General features: G+C 39.9%; 1 protein-coding gene across 1 annotated transcript in view; it reads left to right on the top strand.

Moving 5' to 3' along the window:
- The window catches only part of LOC139749894 (PAX3- and PAX7-binding protein 1), a 393,872-nt gene that overhangs the window by 145,648 nt on the left and 232,257 nt on the right, over positions 1-15,967 (top strand).

Raw genomic sequence — 15,967 nt, 5'->3', positions numbered from 1 at the left:
TGTAAAGTATTCACTAAATCCAAGGATGCACTTAATATCGCCTGTTCATCCAACAATCTCATATTTGAGCACATCCATCTTAACTTCATTGGTAATAGCCTTATGCTTCTTAGCACTGCTGGTGTAAGGGGCAAAACATGTGCAATATAGTGTATAATGGTGCACAAAATTCTGTAGCATTCCATGACAATAGACTATATCCATGCACTGAGAACTTAAAGGTGGGAAGCTGCACCCACAACACACTCATGTTCTCTTCTTGTATGGCACTAGCAATGCCACACCACTGTGCTACCAGCCCAATGATAGTGATGTTATTCCAAACATGAACCCCAGTTAATTAGAAAAAAGTGTAATGGAATGTGCAAATTATTCAAAGAATGGCAAAAATCATTTGCATGTAAATCAAGAGGTTCCTTTATAGTGACATTGCATAAAGGCAAGGGAGACAAAAGTGAAGGTTCAGATTACAGAAGTATAAGTCTGTTGATTGTACTTGGTAAGTTGCATAAGAGAGTGATGATTAAGAGAGTGGTGGTGTCCACAGAGCTTCAGATTGGGGAGGATGTGGGTGATATAGGATGTAAGGGTAAGGTGTTTGCTTTGAAAAATGTGTGTAAGAAATACAGAGAAACAGAAGTATTTGCATTTGACATTTATGAAGCTGGGAAAAGCATAGGGTTGATAGAGATGCTCTGCGGAAGATGTTATGAATATATGTTGTAGGAGAAATGCTGTTATAAACAGAAGTCTTTCTATCAAGAGTGAGGTATGTGTGTGGGTGTGCGAGTTGGAGAGGAGGATGAGTCATTCCAGGTGAAGGTGGGGTTTCTGCTGGGATGTGTGATGCTGCTATGGCTGTTTAATTTGTTTATGGATTGGTTGGTGAGGGATTTCAATTAAATGGTCATGTGTTAGTAGTTGGTGGGCTGGGGAGGTGAGTCAGTTGGTCCTTGCTAATGATTTGTTTTTGGTGGCAGCTTCAAGTGAGATACCACAGAAGCAGGTGTTTGAATGTGGGAGAGAGTGTGAGAGGAGAAAGTTGAGAATAATTATGAATAAATGCAAGGTTATCCATTATAAAGAAACTGGTTAGATGGAGAGTGAATTTGGATAGAGAGAGATGGGTTAGTTGGTCACTGAATTTGAATGGATAGAACCTGGAGGTGACAGGTTGTTTTAGATCCCTGTGAATGGACATAAGAATAAATGGAACCATGAAAGCTGAACTAAGCCCTAGGGTGAGTGAGGGAGGCTAATATCCTGGGCACACTGAGGAGTCTGTGGGAAGAGAGTTCATTGTTTTTGAAGGCAAAGATGGGTATGTTTGATGTTACATTAGTCCCGACGGGGTTGTATGGATGCGAGCCTTGGGCTGTAGAGGAGGAAATGCGGAAGAGGGCAAGTGTGTTGGAAATGATATGCTTAAGGACAGTGTGTGTGGTTAAAAAGGAGGGTTGTTTTAAGTAAGAAAGGATAGGGTAAGTGAGAGATGTGGTGATATGAATTGTATAGTTGTAGATACTGAAGAGGTTGTGCCAAAATGGTTTGGACATATAGAGAGGATGGGTGAGGAGAGATTGGCAGAGGACATACATGTCAGAAGTTGAGGGGAGAAGGAGGTGAAGGGATGGAGTGGGGAAGGTTTCGAGTGTGCAAGGCCTGAATTTGCATGAGCACTTAAGATGTGCCCAAGGTAGAGTGCATTGGAGTGATGTGGTATGCAGGTGACCTGCTGTCAGTGTACTGAACCAGGTCATGGAACACTGTCATGAGAAACCATGGAAAGGTCAGTGAAACCTAGTTATGGATAGGGGGCTATGCTCTTGGTGCATGTGAATGAATGAGGAAATGTCTTTGTCTGTTGCTGGTGTTACCTCACTACCATGGGAACCAGCAAATAGGTATGAAAAAAATACTAATTTTAGTTTATATATGATTACCCTGGGACCTCTTTCTAAGAAAGATTCATGGTGTTGTTACCCAGGGCCTCTTTCCAGAGGCTCCTGCCGCCCAAACTTATGCTACTTCCAGTAGCAGGGAAATGTGGATGTCTTAGGAGTGAGAAGTTCTGTGAAGAGACTATACTGTCAGTGATATATCCTTGCCAAAGGTGACTTTTCAGTTGAAGTGTGACCTTAACCAAGCCGAGTTCAGTAACCTCTGTCGCCCACATGTCTCCTGCATGTCAAAGCTTGAGGCTGCAAATCCTATCCAAAAGAAGTAACAATGAAAGTAGCCAAGCAGGGATCTTTTTCCTCTGAGAGTATGTCATCTGTTCTTGTTACTTTCTCAAGGGGGTAATAATGAACGAGTATGAAAAAAAGAATACTGGGAATAGGCAGAGAACTACAGACTGTTCCCACTAATGACTTTGATGTGTAAGGTTCTGGAAGAGATTATCAGAAAGCAGTTGGATGACTTTCTTCCGAAGAGAAATTACCTAAGTGAGCATTATTACCTAAGTGAGAGACAGCATGGATTTAAGAAAAGATCATGAGTAACAAAGCTTTTAGAGTTCTGTGAGAGAGCAAGCTCCATCTTAAGCAAAAAGCAAGGCTGGTTTTATTGTTTGTATCAGGACTGCCAAAAAATGTTTAACACTGTAGTGCATAGGAAGCTGATAAAGAAACTGGATCAACAGGCAGAAATAAGGGAAAATACCTTTGATGGATTGATTACCAGTATCTCATTGGAGGGAGTAGAAAGCAAAAGTTTGAGGAGCCTTCTCCAGGTGGGTTGAGGTGACCAGCAGAATGCCAAAGAGTTCTGTTCTGGGACAATAACTTCCTTTGATTGATAGAAATTACTTGCCTGAAAGTATGAAGTCCTAACTGAATATGTTTGTGGATGATGCAAAGGTCATGAAGGAAGTGGAAAGAGAAACAATTGCATCAACAGACTCTAAAGTTGATGTGATATACAGCTAGTGAAATTTGGCCCAAGGAAATGTAAAGTAATGGTGAGGCAAATTGAAAAAAAGGCCTCAATACGATTATTATGTGCAGGAAATAAGCTTCAGGATTCTGTCACCAGAGTTCAACATTTGTTGAATAGTTAAGGAGACAAATTGCCTGCTGGCAAATGTCAGCTTTGTTTTATAGATAAGGAAATGTTTAGCAAGCTCCTCATATTCTACACAAGGCCAGACATAGAATATGCTTCTCAAGTTTGGTCACTGCACGTAAAGATGATTAAAGAACTATCTGAGAAGATGCAGAGGTGGGCAACAAAGATGGTACCAGGAGAAAGAGAAGAGTCACTAGGAAAGGCTAGAGGCTTTAGAGTTGCCCACTTTGGAAGACTGGAGAGTAATGGGTGGCCTGATCACAATTTCTAAGTTTTTAAAAAAGATTGATGTAGACAATGAAGAATTCTTAAAAAGATGTAAGTGTACAGCAACCATAGGACATACCACAGAATTCAGCAAGAAACTTGTTAGAAATTATTTAGAAAAGTATTGTAATTGTATAAGAGTGGTGGATGAATAGGATAGAATTATTTAAGCACACTTGGTCATTTTCCAGTCATTATGAGTTAGAATAAAGGTAATGTTCATGCTAAAAGTAACTGAAAGTTCAGAAACAATGCTGCGGAGATGTGCATGGAACCAATGTATCTGCATCAATGTTTGTTTAGAATTAAAATTAATGTCTTGTAGAATAGGCTGCCCATCTAATGCATCCCTCCACCGTGTTCCTTTGGACGTGCTACTTAGCATTTATGATACTAATGCAAATTTTTCCATTTCTCGAAAAATATTGCATTTAGGATGAGGGAAAATCTACTTAAACTTATATTTTTGTATGTTGAGTTCCTTATATTGGGGAGTATCTTTACGGGAAAATTTCATTTATCAACTTTTCATTAAGCACACAAGGGTGAGAGGGATTAATACACCATCATTGCTAGATCTTATCTACACACATACTAGCATAGATATTGAGAATATTATATATGATACATTGATTGGAAAAAGTTATTGTGTAGTGCTCCAATGTGATTATGTGATTAATGACCTGAAAAGAATGTGTATGTGTCAAGACATACTGTCTGTTGGCAAGTATCATTATAGTTTTCAAGCATATGGGTAAGGAAATATTTTGCAAACTATTCATATCTTGCATGAGGGCAAAGCTAGAATAAGCTTCTCAAGTGCAGCTTCAGAAAGCACACCTTGAGAGGTCCAGAGGAGGGCAGCAAAGATGGTACCAGAATTTAGACAGCTAAGCTATAGGGAAAGGCTGGAAGCTTTAGATTTACCAACCTTAGAGGAGAGAAGAGTTAGGGGTGATATGATTTTAGAAGAGGTTGATGAAGTAGACAGTGGACAGTTGTTTAAGGGATGTAGAGATAGAGCAGCCAGAGAAAATAGCTTGAAATTAAGTAAGAAAATTGAAAATAAGTTTGTAAAGAATTACTTTAATATTATAAGAGTGGTGGATGAATGGAACAGATTGACTGTGGACATGATAGATGCAAACATCATACCTGTCTTTAAGAAAGGAGACCAGGAATAGGTACTGAGCTAAAGACTGGTCTCCCTGATGAGTTGGTTTGTTAGGTTCTCGTAAAGCAAAGAGGAGAAATTACCAAAGTAAGAGACAGCACAGATTTATGGAAAAAAGTTAATGTGTAACAAACCACAGATTTCTATGAGAGAGTGAGCTGTGTCTTACAGATAAGGGAGGGCTTTATGGATTGTCTGTATGAGGACTGCCAGAAAAAAATTACACCGTACTATGTTGGGGGGATGATTATGAAGCTGGACCACCATGCAGGAATAAGGGGAAAACCACTCCAGTTGATAGATGATATATCTATCTATATCTCTGACGTCTGTTCCAATTGGCAGTAGAATTTCCATAACTAAAGAGCTCTAGTGCCACTTCTTAGCTGTTTGTGCCTCACCCTTAACAGGCCACTGGCAGAGAGCAATTCTAGTGTGTTTGCAGAGTCTCCTACTTACCTAATGACTACTTCCATATAATGCTCCTACCTTCTACTACAACCAAATGTTTCCACCTAATGCTCCTACCTATTACTACTATCCATTGCTACTACCATTTTGCCAAAAGACGGCACGTGCATATTGCTCACTGCAGGAAAATTTAGTTACAAAGAATTATCTGCATGAGTCAAGTAAGTTAAGGAGAGACTGTATGTTTGTGGATGAAGAATAAGCTGTGTGATTCAAGTAAGTTTAGGAGAGATCGTTTGTTTGTGGACTGAATGCCAGTAGTCCCTTTGTTAGTGAGGGAGAAAGAATAGACAGCTACTTGATTCAGAGGACAACCATTAAAGTGCTGACTCACTAAGCTGATGCCACTAACCCTTCTGATGCCCAGGCAAGTAGTACTGGTGATATATCTCCCTGATCGTTGGTTGCCTACCAACAACTACCAACTTGATGGATGGTTATCTCATTATAAGGGAGCAGGGGATACATATCAGAGGATCCTTCTCCAATTGAGTCGTGTTGACCATTACTCTTCTTGTATGTAAATAAGTTTGCAGATGATGCAAAGGTCATGAGGGAAGTATTCAGCTATGAGGATTGCATCAGCTTTAAAAAGGGTTCCAAAGAGACTCTAAAGCTGGTTTGATGCATGATGAAATTAAATCTGGGGATGACGTAATTAAAGGTCTTAATATGATTATATCTTGCAGAAGATATAATTCAGGATGTGTATGAAAAGAACTTTGAAGTTGACTTTGTCCTCAATCCGTCACCTGAGTCCAACATTAGGAGATTAGTTAAGGTGACAAACTACCTTGCTGGCAAATGTTAAAATAGTTTTCAAGTATATGGATAAAGAAATAGTAAGGAACCTATTCATATTCTACCTAAGGCCAAAACTAGTTTGGTCACAGCACTTAAAAAAAGCACAAACAGCTAATGGAGAAGGCCCAGAGGAGGGCAACAAAGATGGTACCAGAATTAAGATAGCCGAGTTTCAAGAAAGCTAGAGGCTTTAGATTTGCCCACTTTTGAAGGGAGAGGAGTAAGGAGGGACCTGATCATAACTTTTAAGTTTTTAAAAATGCTTGATGATGTAGACAGTGAACAGATCTTCAAGAGATGTAGGGATAAAGACATAAGAGGACATGGCTTGAAATTTTGCAAGGAACTTATCAAGAAATATGTAAAAAGCCTCTTAACGTATAAGAGTGTGTGATGAATGGATGATAAAGACAGCATACATAGATTTAAGAAGGTGTATGATGATAGAAAATGTCCAAGAGATGGGGCTCCATGAGAGTAAGAATTCCCTCCCCATGGGAAAACACATACATACCTTCCTTTCCTTGTAGTCCCTTCTCTGGGTTTCCTCAGCACCCAGGAAGTCAACCACATCCACCAGGCTGGATCACATGTCCAAAAGCGGGATGTTAAGGGTCTTCTCTTGGGAAAGCACAGGGGATTTGTGATATAATTGTTCAGTATTCATCGTGGGAGCTTCACACTTTAGAGTGTGGGGTTCTTTAATGCATTGAAACGATGTTTGTAATGTTGGAGCAGTGCTCAGACAGGAAAGGGTAACGTGTACACATTTAGAAAGTATGGTTGGGTGCTATTTGGAACTGCTTTTTGTTTTATATATTTTTTTTTAAATGGCCAAAATGGCATAGGCAAAATGTGCCCCACCCAAGGCCATCTTGATTGAGAGAAAAAGTAAAAGGAAAAGAAAGAAATTAATCAGGCCTCTACTGGTTTGTATAGACCAAACTCCTAAAGGAAGAATGGTTATGTGATGAGGGAAAGACAAAAGAAGGAAGAAAATTCCACAGTGTGGCTATCCAAGGGAAGAAGGTCTTATGATAGCCAGTCCTCGGGTGGCTGGACTTCACAGAAATTATGGGAAGTAACAGCCAAACATGTGTCATGGGTCCAAACCTTATGGGGTGGGGACACATACAGACAGCTCATGAGAACAATGGCCAAGATAATATCTGTAGAAGAGAGAGAGAGAGAGATTGCAGCATATCGGAAAGGAAGGTTGAAGAGAGGTAAAGCCAGTAGAATTAATGAGACAGAAGGTTTTGATTTCTATCTTGTGAAGAGACAGACAGAGGATGATCCTCCCAGATGTATGAGAATTAGTTGATGCATGGGCAAATAAAACCCGTGATGATATTAATAGCTGCTCATAGGAAAACAGAATACAACGACTGTACAGCACTTTAGCTTTGGGGAAGCAGACTTTGTGATATTATGTAGTATATCCAGGACATAGTAGAGGATATGATTATGACCATCATTGTTATGTTATTACAGGGTTGAATTGTGGTACTCTGAAACTGAACAAAGGGAAACATATGATTCTTAGATGGAGATACAAGGATAGATTTGATTTTAGTACTATTGAATTTTACAAGGTAACTGCTCTCCCACTCTGAAAATGCTGCACTGGTCTGAATTGAGAGTGGAAATATGATCAGTGTGAGAAATAGGATGGATGTAAAAGGGAGAAGGAGAGGAAATGCCAGTTGAAGTATTAAAGAGGAATCATTTGCACAAGGGTGAATAGGGTTAGAAGTAGAAGAAAGAAGAATGCATGGAATAATGTATGCGAGGGAGGTGTGTAAAGACAGAGATAAATGGAGACCCTTGTGCTGTGGCCACTTCCTTAATGGGAGTTTCTGGAGGGAATGGACATCAGAGATATAGATATATAGTAAAAGAGAGAAGATCATTTATTGAGAGGGAAAAAAAGGAGCATACTTGATAGGACAGAACCCTGAGGAACACCACTATTGATTGATTAGGAGGGAGAAGTCGTTCCATCGATGACTAATGAAATGTAACAATCAAAGAGGAAGCTAGGCATTAGAGAAAAGAGAGAAGCAGTGAAACTTTGGGATGGGAGTTATGAAAGCAAAGACTTATGCTATACCCTGACAGATGCTTTGCAGATGACAAGGGCTATGACAGAAGTTTCACCAAAATCTTTGAGAGAGTAGGACCAAAAGTGACTCATATAGGACAGAAAATCACTGGTAGACCTTTCTGCAAAATCCATACATGTGATCTTAAAGAAAGGAATGAGATTCTGTGTTTGAGAAAGTGAGAATTTCAAGATTTTGTAGACAGCAGAGATGAGAGTCATGGGGCAATAGTTGGAGGGGTAAGATCTGTCTTCTTTTCATAGGGATAGGCTGTCCCTAGGCATGCCTCCAAGGGGAAGGGAAAGCCAAATTTTTTAGACAGGCAAACTAGGCAAGCAAGTATTGTTGCTAGGTCAAAGGCACACTCCTTAGAAACCAAGGAGGAATGCCATATGAGCCATACACCATGTTCACTGGAAGCTGGGAGAGTACCTGAAAGACCCTGTACAAGGAGAATGTAGATGGCATGAATTCACTGGGAGGATATGAGGGCAGTGGATTAAAAGCTGAATCATCCAGAGTCAAGTTTGAGGAAAACAAAGTACCAAAGAGAGTGGCTTTATTTGTTGGAGAACTAGTAATAGAGATGGATTTGGTCGGAAAGAGGAGGAAAGGTTGGTTGAATTACAATTGTTGGAGATGGTTTTTGTTAAGGACCAAAAAAGAAATGGCAGTAGAAGTCACATCAGCACACTTTTATTTTTATAGAAACGTATGTTTGGTTCATTGAAGAATAGCTTTCCAGTGATTCCAAGGAGAAATGAAAGTGGGGTTGGTTTCAGGGAAGGGAAGAGTTTCATTGTCCAGTATGGACTATCTCTGATGTTTCAAGGTATCAGGAAAGGAGTCAAACCACAACTGAGGACAAAAAGATTTTGAAGATGGAATATAGAACTTTATCCCAGCCAACCAAAATAACATCTGTTATGTAATCAGTGCAATACAAGTCATCCCAGTTGGAGAAACTGTATCCATTCTAGCAAGAGTTAGTAAAGAAGTGCAGGGATATCCACTGATCCCTCACAGAATTGGTGTTTAGAGGATGGGTGTGCCCACTTACAATTAAAGTGTATTAGAAGAGTGGTTATGACAGTCAGGAACTTGGGTAGAATGTTCAGTTAATTGTTCCACATCATTAAGGAGGGAAAAGGTAAAGGCCTTGGCTCCACCAGGATTGTCCCTGATAGAGCCTAATCAGTCCTTGTGGTGTACATTGAAATCTCTTGAATAGATGATCTCACCTCATGGATATGAAGAGAGCAGGGTTTCATAGCAAGACATTGGATGGGTGAAGAGTTGTATATCGTTAGAGGAACTTGAAGGTGTGTGTGTATGTGTGTGTGTGTGTGGGGGGGGGGGATAATGAAAAACAAAATCAAAGTAATAGAGGATATAGATTTTCAGCCAGATGGCATCAAAGTCAGGAGACGCAAGATTCAGAAGGTATGTGGTAGGTGTCTTTGTACTGCAGCAGGCATCATCATCTTTGGAGTGAAAATGATAAAAGGTATTATAGTTGGAGATCTGATTGTGCAAAGGAGAAGCAGTGTTGGACATTTGGATTTCAGAGAGAAGAATAGGGGAGGAGGTAAACAGGTGGTGTTCAACAAGAGGGAAGTTAGAATTAAGACCATGAGTGTTGCAGAGATGGATAGGAAAAAACTAGGTGTAGGAGCTTATCTATGGAAGTGGGGTGGATCCCAGTCATGTGATGGCAGTTAAGAGGGGTGCAATGTAACCTAACCTTTTATTAGTCATGGTGGTGCCACTCTGAATTAGCTCCAAATTATTTGATGGTTGAACTTAAACTATCTTGAAATATTGAAAATTAAGAAAATGAAAAAGGAAGATGTGTGAGTTGTGTGTTATTGAGAAAAGGAGGGTGTGAGATTGAGGCTGAATGCCAACAAGACACATGGATAAGGCACATGGAAAAGAATGGTGACTTAGGCCTGAAATAGGGTTCACGACAAAGGCCACAGTGCTGACTCACTGAACTGCTACCACAATTCCTCCTGAAATCCAGGTGGTAGTACTTTGCCTGGTAGGTGGTTGCCTGCCACCTACTGTTAGTACCTTAGAATGTTAAGAGCAGCAGCAGATGTCACATACTACTCTAGTGTTAGTGTTTTTCAGATCATTATGGTGTGCATACGTTTTGTCATTTTTGTTGATGCTCACACATATCTGTGAGTATAGGTTTCTGCAGTGTGAGGCACAGGTCAGTTTTTTATTTCTGTTCAGGATTGATGGTTGGTTCTGATTGGTTTGGATTAGAAGACTGGATAGCTGTTACAGAAAACTGAGTACCAATCATATTGGGGTGATATTATAATGGTAGTATTTTTTTCCATTGTTTATGTGCTGAATGTTTATGGTCAATAGGAAGTTGATGAGAGTTTTTAGTAGTTTGTTTTGTATAATTTGTAGTTTTATTTTGGGGCATTTTTTTATTTTGAGAGTGGGTGAATTGTTTGTAACTGTATAACATGCTGAAGGATTCCTTTCCTTGTCCAGAACTGGTGATCTTGTTTTGAGTATGCTAATTTGATATTTGTGATACCTGGAGTGAATATCTCATGTGAATTTTATATAATCCTAAGTATGGTTGGTGTCTTAATATGTGGATGAGGTTGATGATTCAGGGCAGTAGGAGGGTGCATGTTACAGCACTGATCAGTAGAGTTGAACAAAGCATTCACCACTCTTTCATGACTTATTATTGCACAAAAGATACTTGACATAACCCTCCAAAACAGGACAAAAGATGGTTAGTTTACTTCGTAGCTGATCCTCATCTTTCAAAATTATGAAACTCTTTGGCGGAGTTTTCCATTGAACAGTCATGTCTCCAACCCTCTTGAGTCTCTTCCTACACAATCTCACCTCACCACTTACATATCAGTGTGAAAAGTATACACATATGACCTGAAAGTTATATTACATCACCCTAACACTGCACAAGGAACAGCAAACATGAAGCACTATATCACACAACTAGAACACTGGGCTCACTCAAAACAGAGTTTCTGAATCCCCAAAGAAATCCACTGTTACCTTTCTTAACTGTGCATCCTCCCATAACCCTCACAGACCAACCACTCCCAACCAAAAAGATAGCCATGTTAGTCATCACAAACAACATCCTCATGACACTCACACCCCACACAACAAACATCAGTATCAGGGCTTTAAACAAAATATATGTCCTCAGAATACTCAATGGCATGAGTTTCATACCAGGAAAAGAATTCCTCAGTATCCTCCACATACATCTCATCTGTTCTGCCATTAATTTGACTGGTTATCCAACTTTTCATAGGCATGCATAACAAATCTATTAACCACACCAAAGTGAGCATTCAAAACAGTCACCAGCTTTTTGGGAACTACATGCATGCAACACTTACAAATGAAACCATATTTTGTCAGTATAGTCCAACCTGCATAGGACTTGAAAGCTCCCAAAATATAAAACTACAGAGGATGAAGAAAGTTGCTGAATTACAGCATACCTCCTTCTGCAGGAATTGCTTGTTGATTGTTCATACTATATTGATCTTTGGTCACATAATGGAGAGGAGACTTGGCCCAGTATATGACACCAGCTGGTGCAATTTTACCTCAGTACATTTATTAACAGACTGCCAAAAATACAGGCGTCTCAGAGTCAAAAATAGATTTTTTTAAAAGCAATAGAAGAGATAAAAGTACTAGAGAAAGTTTTGCTGGTGATTGTTATGGGTGCTCACTTTGGTGCATCAAATAGTTTTATGATTGCTTTTGAAAAGTTGGATGACCAGGTAAGTGTATGATAGAATGGATGAATTGTTTGTGGAAGCCTAGAAATATCATGGTTGACCCTTGAACTCAGACTTACACCAACTTGACACTTCAAGAGCAGTATCAGAAAATGATGAAATGACAGTCAGTGTTATTAACTACTCACCCTTGCCATTTTCTTTGTCATACCTTCCTACTCACGAATATCATATTTTCCCAAATATATAGTCCATCAACCAGAAATTATTATCATGACAAGCATATAGGTGAATTACTGGCAACTGTGTATGGAGGTTTGTCATCATGCTTCTGGCAACATTTTTGGTATATTTACAGATATTCCTTTGCACATGGTGTTACCAGGCTCTGCCTGTAAGAGGTTATACTGTGCGTTAAAATTCACTTATAGCAAAGCCATATCACTGAAAGTACAGTCTTGCCACAAAACTTCTCACTCCAAAGGAGACTACATTTCCCTGCTACTGTACGTACTGCAGCCTTAGGCTACAGGAGCTTTTAGAAAGGTCCTGGTTAACAGCAGAACTCTTTCTTAGAAATTGGTCTTAGGGAAATTAGCGATAAAAGATAAATACCCACTCTTATCTGTGATTTTCCTCTTCATACCTCCCAAATTGCCAGTATAACCTTCTCACTCACCAATCATATATTTTCTTGAAAATATATAGCCCCCAGCAGGCAGCAGTGTTTAGCCTGCCATGGAGATGGCAGCTATGTTGAAACAAAGTTAGTCATCATGCATCGTGCTACTTCCTTGGCTGCTTTGGAGATGGGACTGACAGGATCACATTTTGATAGTTTAGATGGTAATGTAAATGGGCAAACGATTTTTTTTTTTAAAGGAAACCAATACATGTAATTTTGGATGAGTAGTTTTAAGGTTGTAGGTATTAGATATTCAGTTTGAATGTGCCAGAGTGCTGCCAAATTCATTTTTTTCTTTTACCCAACTTGCAAGAGTGAGTGGATAACATTGCTGAAGTGAACCAACTGTATGTGAGTTACTGTATAAAAGTGTGGTACTCATTGATAGTTAAAGATCTAAATTCGCCTCATGTTTGTGGCTATTTTTAATGCGGTAAGCTTCATTACAGTTACTGGTATTAATGATAATTGAAGACTTCAAGCAGTGTGTGAACCAAAAAAGTCTGGTGTGGACTCGGTTATAGAAATGCACGAAGACCAGTCACTCAAATCCAGATCTGCAAACAGGAAACTAGAGGAAATGAAAACACCAGAGGACAGATATTTGGGGCTACTATGGAAAATTGTTAAGGGGCAAGACTGGAGGGTAATACAACTAGAGCATAGTTAAAAAACTAGGGAAACAATTCAAGACTCATGAAGACAAAGATTCAGTCTAGTAGAGAGGGATCTAGGGATAAAATCAGAGGAAAGAAGATGAAACTGATGACAATCAGATAAGATTTGAAGGGTCTTTTCTAGATCTACAAGAGGTGGTTTCATTAAATGAAAGAATGAAAATATGTACAGCACCTTTTGGCAATATTAGGAGTAGTGTAGTGTCAGCGTAAAGCTGTATGGCTAGAAGAAAGGAACACCAGTTGGAAGAAGTATCTTGTTCTGCTCAAGTGTGACTGTGTGGCAAATGAGGACATTAAAAAAGCAGAAGTAAGACAAGACTTAAAGAGATATAATCATGGAAACTACAGAAACCTCAATTTCTTTACCATTGTAGATTTGGAAACAGAAGAAGGAGTCACGCGAGGAGTGCTCATCCTCCTCGAAGGCTCAGATTGGGGTGTCTAAATGTGTGTGGATGTAACCAAGATGAGAAAAAAGGAGAGATAGGTAGTATGTTTGAGGAAAGGAACCTGAGTGAAACAAAGCTCAAGGGTAAAGGGGAAGAGTGGTTTGGGAATGTCTTGGGAGTAAAGTCAGGGGTTAGTGAGAGGACAAGAGCAAGGGAAGGAGTAGCACTACTCCTGAATCAGGAGTTGTGGGAGGATGTGATAGTGTAAGAAAGTAAATTCTAGATTGATATGGGTAAAACTGAAACTTGATGGAGAGAGATGGGTGATTATTGGTGCATATGCACCTGGACATGAGAAGAAAGATCATGAGAGGCAAGTGTTTTGGGAGCAGCTGAATGAGTGTGTTAGTGGTTTTGATGCACAAGACTGGGTTATAGTGATGGGTGGTTTGAATGCAAAGGTGAGTAATGTGGCAGTTGAGGGAATAATTGGTATACATAGAGTGTTCAGTGTTGTAAATGGAAATGGTGAAGAGCTTGTAGATTTATGTGCTGAAAAAGGACTGGTGATTGGGAATACCTGGTTTAAAAAGCGAGATATACATAAGTATACGTATGTAAGTAGGAGAGATGGCCAGAGAGCGTTATTGGATTACGTGTTAATTGATAGACGCACGAAAGAGAGACTTTTGGATGTTAATGTGCTGAGAGGTGCAACTGGAGGGATGCCTGATCATTATCTTGTGGAGGCGAAGGTGAAGATTTGTATGGGTTTTCAGAAAAGAAGAGAGAATGTTGGGGTGAAGAGAGTGGTGAGAGTAAGTGAGCTTGGGAAGGAGACTTGTGTGAGGAAGTACCAGGAGAGACTGAGTACAGAATGGAAAAAGGTGAGAACAAAGAAGATAAGGGGAGTGGGGGAGGAATGGGATGTATTTAGGGAAGCAGTGATGGCTTGCGCAAAAGATGCTTGTGGCATGAGAAGCGTGGGAGGTAGGTTGATTAGAAAAGGTAGAATTAGATTAGAACCATGGAAGCAGAAGTGAATCATAGGATGGGGGAGGGGGTGAAAATTCTGGGAGCCTTGAAGAATGTTTGGAAGTCGAGAACATTATCTTGGAAAGCAAAAATGGGTATGTTTGAAGGAATAGTGGTTCCAACAATGTTGTATGGTTGCGAGGCGTGGGCTATGGATAGAGTTGTGCGCAGGAGGGTGGATGTGCTGGAAATGAGATGTTTGAGGACAATATGTGGTATGAGGTGGTTTGATCGAGTAAGTAATGTAAGGGTAAGAGAGATGTGTGGAAATAAAAAGAGTGTGGTTGAGAGAGCAGAAGAGGGTGTTTTGAAATGGTTTGTTCACAGTGAGAGAATGAGTGAGGAAAGATTGACCAAGATGATATATGTGTCAGAGGTGGAGGAAACGAGGAGAAGTGGGAGACCAAATTGGAGGTGGAAAGATTGAGTGAAAAAGATTTTGAGTGATCGGGGCCTGAACATGCAGGAGGGAGAAAGGCGTGCAAGGAATAGAGTGAATTGGAACGATGTGGTATACCGGGGTCAACGTGCTGTCAATGATTGAACCAGGGCATGTGAAGCGTCTGGGGTAAACCATGGAAAGTGTGTTGGGCCTGGATGTGGAAAGGGAGCTGTGGTTTCGGTGCATTATTTACATGACAGCTAGAGACTGAGTGTGAACGAATGGGGCCTTTGTTGTCTTTTCCTAGCGCTACCTCGCACACATGAGGGGGGATGGGGTTGTTATTCCATGTGTGGCGAGGTGGCGATGGGAACAAATAAAGGCAGACTATGAATTATGTACATGTTTATATATGTATATGTCTGTGTGTGTATATATATGTGTACATTTAGATGTATAGGTATGTATATTTGCGTGTGTGGACGTGTATGTATATACATGTGTTTGTGGGCGGGTTGGGCTGTTCTTTCGTCTGTTTCCTTGCGCTACCTCGCTAACGCGGGAGACAGCGACAAAGCAAAATAAATAAATAAATAAATATAGATTTGGAAATAGAATTCAGTAGCCAGGAAGCAGAACTTTGTTGTGAAAGGTTCTTTGAAGAAGTAGAGACATAGGTACCTCAAGACTCGAATACAGATGGAACTGTAAGAAAGAAGAAAGACTGGTTTAGTAAAAGATATCAAAAAGCAAAGGAGCCTCAAGATGTGACATATAGGCAGATTCCAGCCAACCTGTTAAAGGAATTCAGAGAGAAAAACTAGGAGATGATGTAAGTGTGAGAAACTGAATAACAAGTTCAAAAGTGTTTTCATGGTGGAAGACACTGTACCCCAGGGGGATAGAATGGGGAGGAGGTTTCAGAAGTCATTGAAATATCTAGAAAAGAAATTAAAAGAATTCAAAAAGAACTTGCCCTTTGAAAGGCTAATGGTCCTTTTAAAATTTCAGTATATGTGCTGAAGATGTGTAAAGATATGCTACTTGAACAATTTGAATTACCATTCATGATTTCACAGAAAGGCAAAGTGCCAAGGGAATGAAAAGGGCAAATGTCATACATCACTAGCTTGTTTAACGAAGGG

The sequence above is a fragment of the Panulirus ornatus genome, chromosome 8, assembly GCF_036320965.1.
Source record: "Panulirus ornatus isolate Po-2019 chromosome 8, ASM3632096v1, whole genome shotgun sequence".
Classification (NCBI taxonomy): Eukaryota; Metazoa; Arthropoda; class Malacostraca; order Decapoda; family Palinuridae; genus Panulirus; species Panulirus ornatus.
Note: the sequence above shows the minus strand (reverse complement) of the source record. Positions and strands in the feature narration are given on the sequence as shown.